Source organism: Theropithecus gelada, chromosome 2, assembly GCF_003255815.1.
Source record: "Theropithecus gelada isolate Dixy chromosome 2, Tgel_1.0, whole genome shotgun sequence".
NCBI lineage: Eukaryota > Metazoa > Chordata > Mammalia > Primates > Cercopithecidae > Theropithecus > Theropithecus gelada.
Window position 1 is genome coordinate 70116755 of NC_037669.1, and position 13173 is coordinate 70129927.

The 13173-nt window shown below is 38.3% G+C and overlaps 1 long non-coding RNA gene across 1 annotated transcript; it reads right to left on the minus strand.

Moving 5' to 3' along the window:
* Positions 1 to 235: 235 nt before the first annotated feature.
* Positions 236 to 11874, minus strand: LOC112619762. Its single transcript, XR_003118294.1, has 4 exons — positions 11751 to 11874; positions 2933 to 3174; positions 1863 to 2015; positions 236 to 1741 (listed from the first exon to the last, which is right to left on the minus strand). It is a non-coding gene; the product is annotated as an uncharacterized LOC112619762 (long non-coding RNA).
* Positions 11875 to 13173: the final 1299 nt, after the last annotated feature.

The window sequence follows — 13173 nt, forward strand, 5'->3', positions numbered from 1 at the left end:
GAACTCACATTACACCAAATTTTGACAGTTGTTATCCGAGCTGCCAATAAGTGTGAGAAAGGCTGTCAAACAAAGCCAAACGGAGTTCCTTACTGCAAGACTTCTCAGAGCCTTGAATGTGTTAATGTGGAATATTAATTCCTAAGAACAGCACTTCTGGCCATCCAGTACTTTTTTTTAAATCACATAGTATTTCCCCAAAATGCTGAGGAAAGTGCCAAGATGTTTTTTTGTCTTTGTTTTTGTTTTGAGACAGAGTCTCGCTCTGTCACCTAAGCTGGGGTGCAGTGGTGTGATCTCGGCTCACTGCAAGCTCCGCCTCCTGGGTTCACACCATTCTCCTGCCTCAACCTCCTGAGTAGCTGGGACTACAGGCGCCCACCACCACACCCGGCTAATTTTTCATATTTTTAGTAAAGATGGGCTTTCACCATGTTAGCCAGGATGGTCTCAATCTCCTGACCTCGTGATCTGCCCGCCTTGGGCCCCCAAAGTGCTGGGATTACAGGCGTGAGCCACCGTGCCCGGCCCCAAGATGGTTTTACATCTAAATTTGCTCATTTTGTCTTAACTTATGTTGATTTGGTAACCTAAGTTCATAAAATCTATTTAAGGAAAGAATTTTAAAATCCCATAATCATCCTTAGTAATGCTGGTATGAAGCTTGTTCAGGACACAGAACTCTGAATCTTTAACTAACACCACAAGTCTTGAGATATATACAAAGATGGACAACTCATGCAGTATCATACACCTGAATTCTATGAAAAACACTTTTCTTAAACTCCAGTGTAGACACTTGAGGATTAAAGCCAGAAGTTACTTTGAGAGTTGGAGGAAAGACAGGGTGATTTGTTCTGTCCCTAAAGACATTCTCCATAAGTGGCCCCTTTTCAAACTCCATGAAGTGCACAGGCACAGGCAAGTGCCTCTTTTCTATGTTCATGCTCACCCATAACCTACAGAACAGATCCGATGCATATGGATTTGGTTGAAACGTGTGAACTTGGCTAACGGTAATGGTTTTGTTTTGCCTGCAGGCAAATACATTGAATAAAAGAATAAATGTATGTCTTCAGGAATCAGGGACTATGCTCTCCAGAAGCAGACAACTTCTCTGAAGTCTCCTCCTAGTAAACAGGGTTGATTTTGCCTGAAATCCCCTATTCCTCCTTCAGTCAGTCAGCAAGTTTTATTTATCTTTTAGATGCCTCCATGTCTTGGGGGTTGGTGAAGAAAAGAGTCCAGACATTCTTACACCAGTGGAAGGCAGATTATGTTAGCCAATTGAATTCCCTCTGTCCTCAGGATAAAATCCTGTGTCACAGGTCACTAGGTGTGGGAAGTTCTCTCTCTGCTTTGGAAATAGTAGATAGTAAGGGTCTTAAGCCTGGAGTAAAGACCATCATTGCCATAAGGGCAGAGATGGCCTTCTTGTAAATGAAACCAATGCTGAGGAGAACAGACTTGGAAGATGGCAAAGTAAAGAGTCCTGATGACAGTGTTCAAACTCTACCCTGTAGGTCTTTGACCCATCTCTGCCTCTAATAAGAGGAACCAAGCAAGAATTTCCTGAGCTTCTGGTTTCTGGACTTGAGGAAGCATTTTTTTTTTCCACAGAGGGTTTTCGAGAGAGCCCTCGGATCTAGCCACAACTCTGAAATATATCCCTCCAAAGTTTCAACTTACAGGCGCAGCAGTGTCTTTTCTGTTTCAGCTAGTTTGAGCTGGGATTCTAAAGCTGCAGTAAGAAAGTGGCTGAATAATCCACTCCTATTCTTAAAAATTCATGCAAAATTTGCATTCTCCTTCATAATACATCCATGTGTGTTTTAAAAAGAAAAATATGTTAAATTATTTACCTTTGAGTAAAGTTGACTTTCCAGGAGGATGTGCCATGTTTATACAGTGTCTTCTCTCGCCCCTCGCTCACTGCTGAGGACCCCAGTTTTGAGTTGCATGGTTGTGGAATAAGAATGTAACAGTGCCTTTCTGAGACTTTCAGTCTTACTATCCTGAAGGAAAGAGAAGGAGAAGCTGAATGAAAGAAGATGAAGAAGAATTACATCCCAGGGAGGCTCACGTACTGGCCTCCTTTGCCTGGAGCTCCACTGACTACAGTTCATAAAGCAACATGACTGACTGTTACTGAGCACTTACTATGTGCCAAATGCTTTATATGTATGATTTTACTCGTCATAACAACCTTTGAGGAGGCTACTATTATTGCTTCTAGTTTATAATTTTTTAAAAAAAGAAACTCATTCAGACTTTAAAAAATTATGCAAGACTACAAACCTAAAAATAACAAAGCCAGAGTCAAAACCTAGACAAATTAGGAACCTAAAATCATCATTATCATCAACATCATCATTATCATGATCACATTTATTATATGCCAGAAACTTCTCAAGTGTTTTACCTAAATAATGGAACAGGTAGTTAATTTTATCCTTTTCTCAAAAATGGGAAAACCAAAATTAACTTTGCTTAAAATGACACAGCAAGTATGTTTCAAAACTAGATGATCTTGCTCCAGAGTCTACAAACTTGATAGTAGATTATTGATCATAGTTTTCTTCTTTCCTTAGCCTTTTAGGGTAGATAAAAAGGAAGAACAGTGCTTCCTTGTAAGGTAGAAGAGGCCCCAAGACCCTTACACCAACCTATCTATGTAAGAGAACTTCCCATTGACAACCAAAGGTAAGAAACAGAAAACTTTGCACAGCAAAGCCTCACCATTGTCTACATCACACTCAAAGTTGCACCTTCTACAGTCTGGCCCAATTCATGTCTTCTGATTTCACTGGGTCATGTCAAAGACCCTTCCTGGTAGTAGAATAAAAAGGGGCAAGTAGTTATATTAGTTTTCTATGGCCGATGTAACAAATTACCACAAATTTAGTGCCTTAGAAAAACAAAAATGTATTACCTTACACATCTAGAGGTCAGACATTGCAGTGGGTCAGCAAGGCTGTGTTCCTTCTGGAAGCTTTAGGTGAAAATCTGTTTCCTTGCCTTCTCTAACTTCTGGAGGCCTCTTGCATCCTTGGCTTTCGTCCCTTCTTTCATCTTTAAAGTCCACAGTGTAGTATCTTCAAGTCTTCCTTTGACTCTGACCCTTGTGGCTTCCTCTTTCCCTCATAAGGACCCTTGTAATGACATTGAGCCCACCTGGATAATCCAAAAAACAAAAAACAAAAAACAAAAACAAAAAAACCACTTCCCATCTCAAGATTCTTAATCTCATCTACAAAGTCCCCCTTCCCTTGTAAAGGTAATATACTCAGAGGTTCCAAGGATTAAGATGCGGACATCTTTGAGGAGCCATTATTTTGATTCCCATATACCTTCCCCAGGGGCCAATAGACACTGCTGATTGAAAATAACTTCAAGCTTCATGATTTCAGTTTTGAGTCACATCTCTCTGCTCCAGCTCCGGATCATGGATTGGAACCAGAAGGCTCTCCTGCTGAGTCCAGGAGGGAGCTAGAGAAAGGGGTTGAGACTATTCACACCATTATCCCTTTTTCTTCTGGCCTAAAGGTCATTATCACCTTTAACTCACAGCATTGCCATTTCTGGTTGTCAGATGCATTCATCTCTGGGTATTTACTGCATCTGAAACTTCCAGAGTAAGTTTACACAGTTCTCTCTTTAATACTTGTGTTTTCAAACACAGTATGAGCAGTGATTATTTCCTTCTTTAGGTCTGAGATCACTGTGCTTTCCATACTTCATAATAGCAAGTGATTTATTTGTTTTAGAGCCTGTGTTCTTGGATTCCCTCCCAGGCTATGTTTGAATGGCATTATAGAATTTTGCCAATCTTTGTTTTCTTTGCTACAATATCAGAGAAATGGAACTGAAATACCCACAGTTTTCAGACACTTCTTAACCAATTGACTTCACTTCCATAGTAAAAAAAAAAAAAAAAAAAAAAAGTAAACTCTTCATTTCAGTCTCACATACAATTATGGAGTCTCTTCACTCTCTTAAATCTTGGACTAAATGAAAGCAGTCATGGGTCAAAGTTGGCTTTAAATTATACATTCTGAAAGATGAATTAAAAAAACAAACTCTCCTTACCCACATATTAGGGCTAAGAAGAAGGGCCCTACATTTAAGAACATCATTTGTCCTAACAATAGGTATTTTCAAAGCTTTGACCAAATCTTTGGAATTCAAAGGAGACCTGGAATGGAGTTTTAAGGGAGAGCTAAGGAAAACTGCATTACTCTGCATAAGAAAGTGGAAGACTTTTTGTTTTTGCTTTTTTTATTTCCTTAGAGGCAGCCATAGACAATATATAAATAAATGAAAGTCATGGCGTCCCAATAAACTTTACAAAAAAAAAAATAGATGATAGCATGTACCTCAGAAATATGTAGAACTATTACGTGTCTATAGTAATTAAAAATAAAAGGGTATAAAAAGGTGAAGAACCCTTGAGTAATACCCCAAAGTATAAAAACCGGGGCAGTATATGGCTGATGTGGTTTGGCTGTCACCTTGAATTGTAATCCCTATAATCCCCAGGTGTCAAGGTTGGAACCAGGTGAAGGTAACTGAATCATGGGGGCAGTTTCCCCCATGCTGTTCTCATGATAGTGAGTGAGTCTCCCGATATCTGATGGTTTTATAAGCGACTGGCATTTCCGGTATTTGCACTCACTCCGTCCTGAAGCCCTGTGAAGAAGATGCCTGCTTCTCCTTTGCCTTCTGCCATGATTGTAAGTTTCCTGAGGCCTCCCCAGCAATGCAGAACTGTGAGTCAATTAAACCTCTTTCCTTTACAAATTACCCAGTCTAGGGCAGCAGTAAAGAATTACCCAGTTCTTTATAGCAGCATGAGAACTAACGAATACAATGGCACATACACCTCTCCGGAGACAATTACGGCAAAGAGATTACAATATGCTGAAATTACAAATAGGTTATTAACAGGGAGTTGGGGTGGTTTAACAGGAACCCTAAGACACAAGAATGACATCAGTGAAAATAGCATCCATCTTCCCCTCCGTGCTATGGCGAAGGTTTGGCAATAAACAGGACAGGTCTTAGGGTTGACCCAAGGAGCACCGCTCCTGATAAACTATGGTTGTATTCCCTTTTGAGAAGTAGGAGTGGTGGAAATCACATGGACTTGGTTAACCACTAAGACCTGGGTATAAATCCTACTTCGACCTGTCATTAGCTGCAGGTCCTTGGACTACTTACTTCATCTGTGAGTCTTAGTATCCAGCTTCGCCAAACTTTATAAGGCTCAGGAAAAATACAAAAGGACAGAATGCCATGAGGAAAGGGCAGGCCCTTAATGCACGTTCCCTTCCTCTTTCTTGTGCTGTGGTTATTGGTTTCCCTTGGATGACTATTTAAAATAAGAGTCTGAAACACTCCACAAATGTGTGAGAGCACAGCTGCTCATCTAGCATTTCAGGTTTTCATTACGCAAACTGATAAGACTTATATTCTGTAATTGGTGCATGTTCTTTTTTTGCCTAATGACACTAATCTGTTTTTATCTTAGTCATTTAACTGAGTTTCATGATTAGCACAGGCAAGGTTTTAGGGATTTAAATCATTTGTTTGATGTTTTTGCTTTTAGGCATGTTTGATTATTTATTAAAATCGATAAAATCAGCTGTGTCAACTAGTTATTAAAACTATAATTCTTTTATTGGCTAATAGCAGGAGGGCTGAAGCAAAAGAAAAACTAAAACATTACATGAATTCTTGATTATGAAGCAAGTTTCTATAGGGGTGGCCTACATACTTTGCATTAACTGAAGCCTGTTTAGAACAAGTCTGTTCTATCTTTAGTCAATAAGGAAAGGACCAAGTGGGTAAGCATATGTGCAACTCATGTTCTAATTTATGCTTTAAAATAAAAACAAGTTTGAAAGAAGCAATGTGTTCTGGTCTTCAGAAAAGAAATACCAAGTACGTGCTAAGGGAGAGTGGTGAATAGTATCCAAAGATGACTTCCCTCCATTGCTTCCCACCCTGTACCTGCATGTCATTCCAACCACCAAGAGGTAAATGCTCTGCCCCTTTTTCTGAATCTGGTTCTGTCTGTCACCTGCTTTGGCTGATGGAATATGGTGGGGGTGACACTCTGCCAGTTCTGGTCAAGGTCTTCAAGAGGCCTTTAAGAGCTTCCACTTTGAATGTAGAAAGCCAGATGCCACGCTCTAAAAAAGCTTGGGCCAGAATACTAAATGATGAAACACCACATGGAGAAAGAAGGACACATGGTGAAGTTCAGAGATGCAATGTGGGACAAGCAAGTAGCATCTTCTTGTAGCTCCCAGCCCAGCCCACCCCATATGGAACAGAAGAACTGCCCAGATAAGCTCTACCAGCATTCCTAATGTAAGTACTGTGAATAATAATAAATTATTATCTTTTTAAGCCACTAAGTTTTTGGGTGCTCTGTTATTCATCAATATATAACTCAAACAAGGGCAGGAGGGATAAGAGAATGACCATAGACTTTCAGGTAACTTTTAAAATAAAATATTTCACTGAAGGAGTGAATTTCTGTTGGCCCAGGATTATCTCTTCCCTTCAATGAAATTTCAACAGAAAGAGCTCCTCTTACTGAAACATTGTAGGAAAGAGAGAAAATGCACACAGATGAGAAAACATTGGTCTAGGATTCAGAGTTCTGGCTCTCAGAGTCCAGCCCGGGCTCTGCCACTCAGTGAAACAATGCTGGATAAAGCAGTTCACCCTCTGGGCTTCCATTTTGTCATCAGTCAAATGAAAAAAAGTGGCTAAGAGGGTCATTTGGCCTAGGATTTTACAGTCTTAGGTGTAGATGCTGAAACATGAACCCTATGTATTGTTTTATATGTAATCAGAGAAAGATACTCAAGGATGGATAATAGATAACGTTCTCCACAAAACTTTAAATTTGTGTCTCATTATCTGAACTCACTGCCTGTGTAATGCGGTGTTATAATTTGTTTTTAAAAACTATAACTTGTGACCAATGTAATTATGTTGCATTGTATTTTGTATGCTGACTAAATTTCAATTTGAAATTTTCAAACTTTAAAAAATGTTCTAAATATTGTAAGGTGGTTTAGGTATTTCTTTGTTTCTAACATTTTGGAAGTCTTAGAAGATAGAACTGATCTGTACCTCTTTTAAGCTGTAAGAAATCCTAGGTGTTAGTAGCTATGTTGTCTCTAGGATCCCTTTTAGCTCTATAAGTTGACTGTCATCCAGGTTTTCTTTCATTATTGTACCTACAGAATAATAAAGTACATATTGAATATAATTTGTAATTTTTCTGATGTCTTTTTATGGTACCAAGACATCCTTGTGAACTGATAGGCTTCATCAGAAATAAAAAGTTTGTCCCAAGAAATCAAAATAACTGTACAGAATGTTTCACACGTCTTGGTGGTGTTAACAAAATGTTTGCCCACATAAAGAGCTAACTTACTAGCCATAGGCAGCTCTTAGACAGGTGTCTCATGTCTGTGTGTGTGCATGAACACATGATAAGTTACCAAAATCATAATAGTATTTTAACCCCAGTTATATAAACAATTTAGCCTCTCCTCCTCTCCTGCAAAAAGACAAAAGAAACGGAAAGAAAAAAGATGCTTTTAACTTTGTAAAAAATTAAGTACCCAAGAGAAGAAAGAAAAAAGATAGTAAATATATAAAATATATGCAAATTAAAGCAGTATAATACCATTATCACCTGTCAAACTGGCAAATTAAAAAAATTAATTCCCAATGAAGCCAAAATAAAGACATTTTCATTCTAAAAGACTGAAATAATTTGTCACCAGATACTTACTAAAAAATATATTAAAAAGTATTCTTTAAGCAGAAAGAAGATTATCCAAGATGAAAGAACAGAGATTAAAAAAAAGAGTAAAGAGCAAAAAAAATATGGTAAATATGTGATGTCTCAAAATGAATACTGAATGTACAAAACAATAATACTAATGTCTTACTGGCTTCTGTAATATATAAAATTAAAATACGCAATGTCATATTAATCAGTAGGGAATAAATAGCATTAAAGTGGCTATCACTAATGTTCATAATAAAGTTAAAAGTCCTAATATTAGACTTTGATATGTCAAAGATAGATTTAATAGCCATGTAAATACCAAAATAATATAAGTAAAACTTTCAAACTCCTGGAGCAAAACATGAGATAATAAAAACTCTTTAATATAATTTATCCAAAAACATAGAAAAGAAAAAGAAGAGAGGATAGGCTAGATAGATAGGAGACACTCTAATATATCAATGATTACATTAACTATAAATGTACTAAATGTTCCATTTAAATGACAAAGACTATCCAACTGGATTTAAAAACAAAACAAAACAAACCACTCTACACTGTTTAAAAGGCATAAGTATAATGGTTGAAGACAAAATATTTTTAAAAAGAGGAAAAATATATGCAATATAAAGTAACAAAATGGAAACTGTGAAATAAAACAAAATATATTTTCAGTCAAAAGTACTACTGGAGTAAACAGGGGCAAATAAATAACAAATATTTACTCACTAGGAAAATGTAGCAATTCTAAATTTGTATGCACCTAACAACATAACCTCAAAATACATGAATCAAAAATTAACATAGTTATAACAAGAGGTAGGTAAATCCACAATCATAGTAGAGTATTTTAACATCTATTTCTCTGCTACTGTCAGGCCAACTGAACAAAATCAGTATAGATGTAAAAGATTTGAAGGATACAACTAGCAAACCCAATTCAAAGCAGGTACATAGAATACTGTCCCAAACTAGATAATGCACATTCTTCACAGGCACATGTAAAATGTAGCCACAGTCGATAATAGGCCATGAAGTAACTCCTAATAAATTTCAAGAGGTTGGAACCTTATAGAGTATGTTCTCTGACCTCTAGCAACTAAATTAGTAATCAAAAACAAAAAGTTAAGTAGAAAATCCATACACAGTACTTGGAGTTTAAGAAATAAATTTTAGTGGCCTCTACTTCCAGCTATGACAGAGTTGATAGTTGATAATAATCCCCCTCAAAAATAACTATAAAACTGGATATAAGAATAATGATGATGACTAAATATAATTTTACCACTGTTGGTGAGAGAATTATAAGTGACTTGATGGTTGGCTTTTCTTTGTGTTTTTATATATTCTCTGAGTTTTCTAAATTTAATATTAGTCACTTTTCGTAAATTCAACGAGAATTACCTTTTCACTCAGTGACGATAAGAAGTTATTATGAATAAGCTGTCATTAATTTTTTAATTAGTTATGTCTTCAGTCAGTAGTCGTTATTCTCATATGGGGGCCTCCAACGCGTTTGATGTTATTAAAAATCTACTAATTCTTTGACCCAGCAGTTCCATTTCTACAAATGTATTTCCCCAGAACACATTCACACATCTGTGCAAAGGTGGATATGCAAGAATAGATACTGTATATAGACATATATTCTGAACTTTTATTTACAGAACACTAGACTTAAATGTCCACTTACAAAGGACTGGTTAAATAAACTGTGATACATCCATATATAGAAGACTCGTGCAGGCATTGACCAAGAGTAAAGTAGGTCTCTATACTCTGATATACTGTATGTCTTTGGTTAACTCTCTTTGTTTACAAGCAACAGAAGTTAATTCTGGCTTATGCAAGCAAAACAAAATGAATTGGAGCAATATGAGTTGATCCACAGAATGGACAGGAGCCTGGAGAGCAGAACAGGAAACAGCTACCCTAGACCACTGGGCATCAGGTATTGCTCCATCATCTTGTTTGGATTCTGGCAATGCCTTTCAAATATTGTTCTGATCCTGAGTATCTCTGGATCTGGCTGAGATTTGATCTAAGGAGAAATAAGCTGGGCTGCATACCTAACCATTGGCTACCTGAGGACAGGGGACCTGCTTTACAATCCCACAAGGAGTATGCAAAATTAGAAAGTCGTGATTCCCCCAAAATAAAATCAGAGTGCTATTTAAGGGGGAAAGAACGCTATACAGTAGAAAATGCATCCTCTACATACTGTTAAAAGAATAATGCAAAAACAAAAAGTGTATGCATAGTAAATCATCATTTGTGTTTTTAAAAAATGGGAGAGAATACATATTACATGTATACATGTAGAACATATTCTTAAAACAACAACAACAACAACAACAAAAACACTAGAAATAACCTTAACATTGTATCTCCTATTAGGCCCTCAGGACCCATTCATTTCTGTATTTCCAATGACTAACACTATGTATTGCACACAGGAGGCACATAATAAATAGTGGCAGAGTGAATAAAAGGATGTAATTCTACAAAGGAGAAGAGGGATACTAGAGAGAGACTTACTTTTCATCTTTTAATGTTTTTCAAGTGCCTGAAGTTTTTATGCAATTAAAAAGGGTTAAGGATAATTCATAAAGACAATACATTTTTAGGTGGCTCAAAAATTCTTTAAGAAGTTTGGGGATTGTTGTTATCAATGACCCACCACATCATCCCTCTTCCCTAAACCACCTCATTGTGTATGCACCCATACAGAGAGCCAAGCAGAAAAGGGCTCATTGTCCAATGGAACAAACCAGCTCCAGCAGGAGAAGCTCCCCGTCTCTGCAGTGCACACATGGCAACACAGCTTCTCCAGGGCCTCGGGAAATAATGACTTATGGAAAGATAAATAGTCAAGGGTTATTTGGTCATCACGCTGGGGCTCCAGCTCTTTAGAGGTTTGCACTGATAGCAAAAACACTGTTGAGTGTCTAAATAATTTGAATGATATTAATACAAGACCCCAGAAAGAGGAAAACAACAATAGCTTGATGACAGCAAGCTGACAATGGGAAGTATTTTGTGGGCTGAGATGATTGTAAAAGCAAACAATGGTGATATTGTCCTTCTGGTGTTATTGTGTAATGCTGTAATTTATGGATGAAGTGGAATTTCAAACAAAATAAACAGACTTGAATTTGTTAACTAATACAGTAAGCATAGAACATTCTGTTATGTGAAACGAGAAATGGAATGTTTTATACACTCCTGCTATTTGCTAAACAGAAATATGTTTATATTTGGCATAACGTCTTGCTTTCGGTTTTGCTAGCTTTTTGAGAATATCCTTTTTCATTTAATCTTGAACACAGATACAAAATGTGGGTGAAAGAGGAATATTGTCAATATACTATTGTATCATTATATTATAGTTCTAGAAGTTAAAATTACAACAGTAATAACTTCATCTCTATCATAAGTGAAAAGGGACAGGTTCCCTTGTCCCCCTCACAGGGCGTGTGATGGGAGTGTGGCTCATTTCTTCAGCGCCCCACTGCTCAGACCTCTAGAGGAGCATACCGACAGGCAGGCTGTGGGGCTCCGAGCTCACGGCAGTGTCTAGGGGTGACTGTTTACAGTCCTTAAACCCCAGTGGACGTGTGTGCTCCTGAAGTCCCAGTGGGCGAGTGTTACTGGGTGCTCTCTTAGTTTGCCGTCTATAGACAGCTTGTTTTAGTCAGCTCAGTTGGACCCTCTACCTTATCGCGAGGACAGAGGGCTTTCTGTATCCCTGGATATCTTGCCTTGGTGTACCAGAAAAATTGGTCACAAGTGGCTTAGAGAATGAGTGCAAAGCTGTATTGAGTAGAAGTAGCTCTCTGGTGATGGGGGAGTGAGACGAAGATGGTTTTCCCCTGGAGTAAGGCAGCTCAGCGGCCCCAGCTCTCCTCCCACTGCCCCAGCCAAACTCCACCTTGTCCCGCTGGTCAGTGGCCTGCCGGTGCCTGTCCGTGTGCTCTTCCCCCATCCGGCTCTCGATGACCAGCCACCTATGTCTTCTTCCGCGGATGCGTTCCCCACGACGTCTAGCGAGTACATCTGCCCGCTAGGGCCTGGCGTGGCGGTTTTTATAGGCCCAGGATGGGGGCGTGGCTGGAAAGGGTGGGCTCGGAAAATGCAACATTTGGGCGGAAAAGCAGGAGTTCCTGTCCTCACCTAGATCCATGGGGGTGGAGCCCTAGCCAGGGAAGCGCTTTCCTCTACCCCTCACTTCGTTTCCCCACTTCCGTATCGTTTAAAGGGACCACGCTCTCCTCTTCCCAGTACTCCCGTATCACAAGTAAGCTATGATATCATGTTGAACTATTTAGTTGCAGTTACACTTATAAAAGAAAAGCTACTTCTCTGTAAACTATAAAAAGCAGGTTTTTATCTCAGTAAGGATTGTTAATAATAAATGACTACTATTTACGGAGTTCTTGGATTCACAAGAAGTGAGTCAGCAATGACAAATTACATATCTTATGTCTCAATGCTGAGAATAGTGCTTGGCACTTAGTAGGTACTCAATAGATATTTGTTGAATAAGTAAATACTTCTTCTACATGCAAGGTATTGTTTTAAGTCACGGTTACATCTGTCAAAGACAAAACTAAGTTCGAGACAAAATGAACAAAGGCTGTTTATTCATAAATTGATGGCAAGGGAACCCATCTGCTGTCACTTTCATTTCAGCAGGGTTCCCGGGTGTTAGAGAGGAGAGTGATTTTTATAGAATAAAAAAGGATAGGCTGAGACAGCCTTTGACTGCTGAGGGTTCTATAAAGGTGAGATTTCTGGAAGCCAGGATGATTTTCTAATTGATCTTCAGGTACATTTGACCACCTTTGGTTGACTGGGAGGGAGCAAACAAGCAGTTTGGGGGACATTCTGGAAATGAATGCTAGAAACAGAAGGTTTTGCGTGGCCAGCCATTTCCTGGAACATGTAGTACTCAACGGGGTGCCTTTTTTACAGTCAAACTGTCAGGATGGTCCTTTATGAGAAGCTGACTGCTTGGGCCAGTTTCTAACATCTGGGTTCTCTCCCCCACTTCATTCTCTCTCTCACTCTTGCTCTCTCTCTCTCTCAAAAACAAAAAGACAAACAAAAACAAACAAAAAACCTGTCACCTAATTAACAAAAACCTCCTAGAAAAAATAAAAATAAGTCTGTTTTAAATTGAAAACAATTACTACTACTCAAAAATCCTAAGTGCAGTAAAAATAGGAGTGATATAACCTCATATGTTCATGAGAATTCATCTGATCCAAGTAAACCTGCATTTTTATACTCAAGTCTTATTCAATCATGGCTGTGGTCTTAGGACAAAGTTCAGTATTTTACTCAAGTTTGAG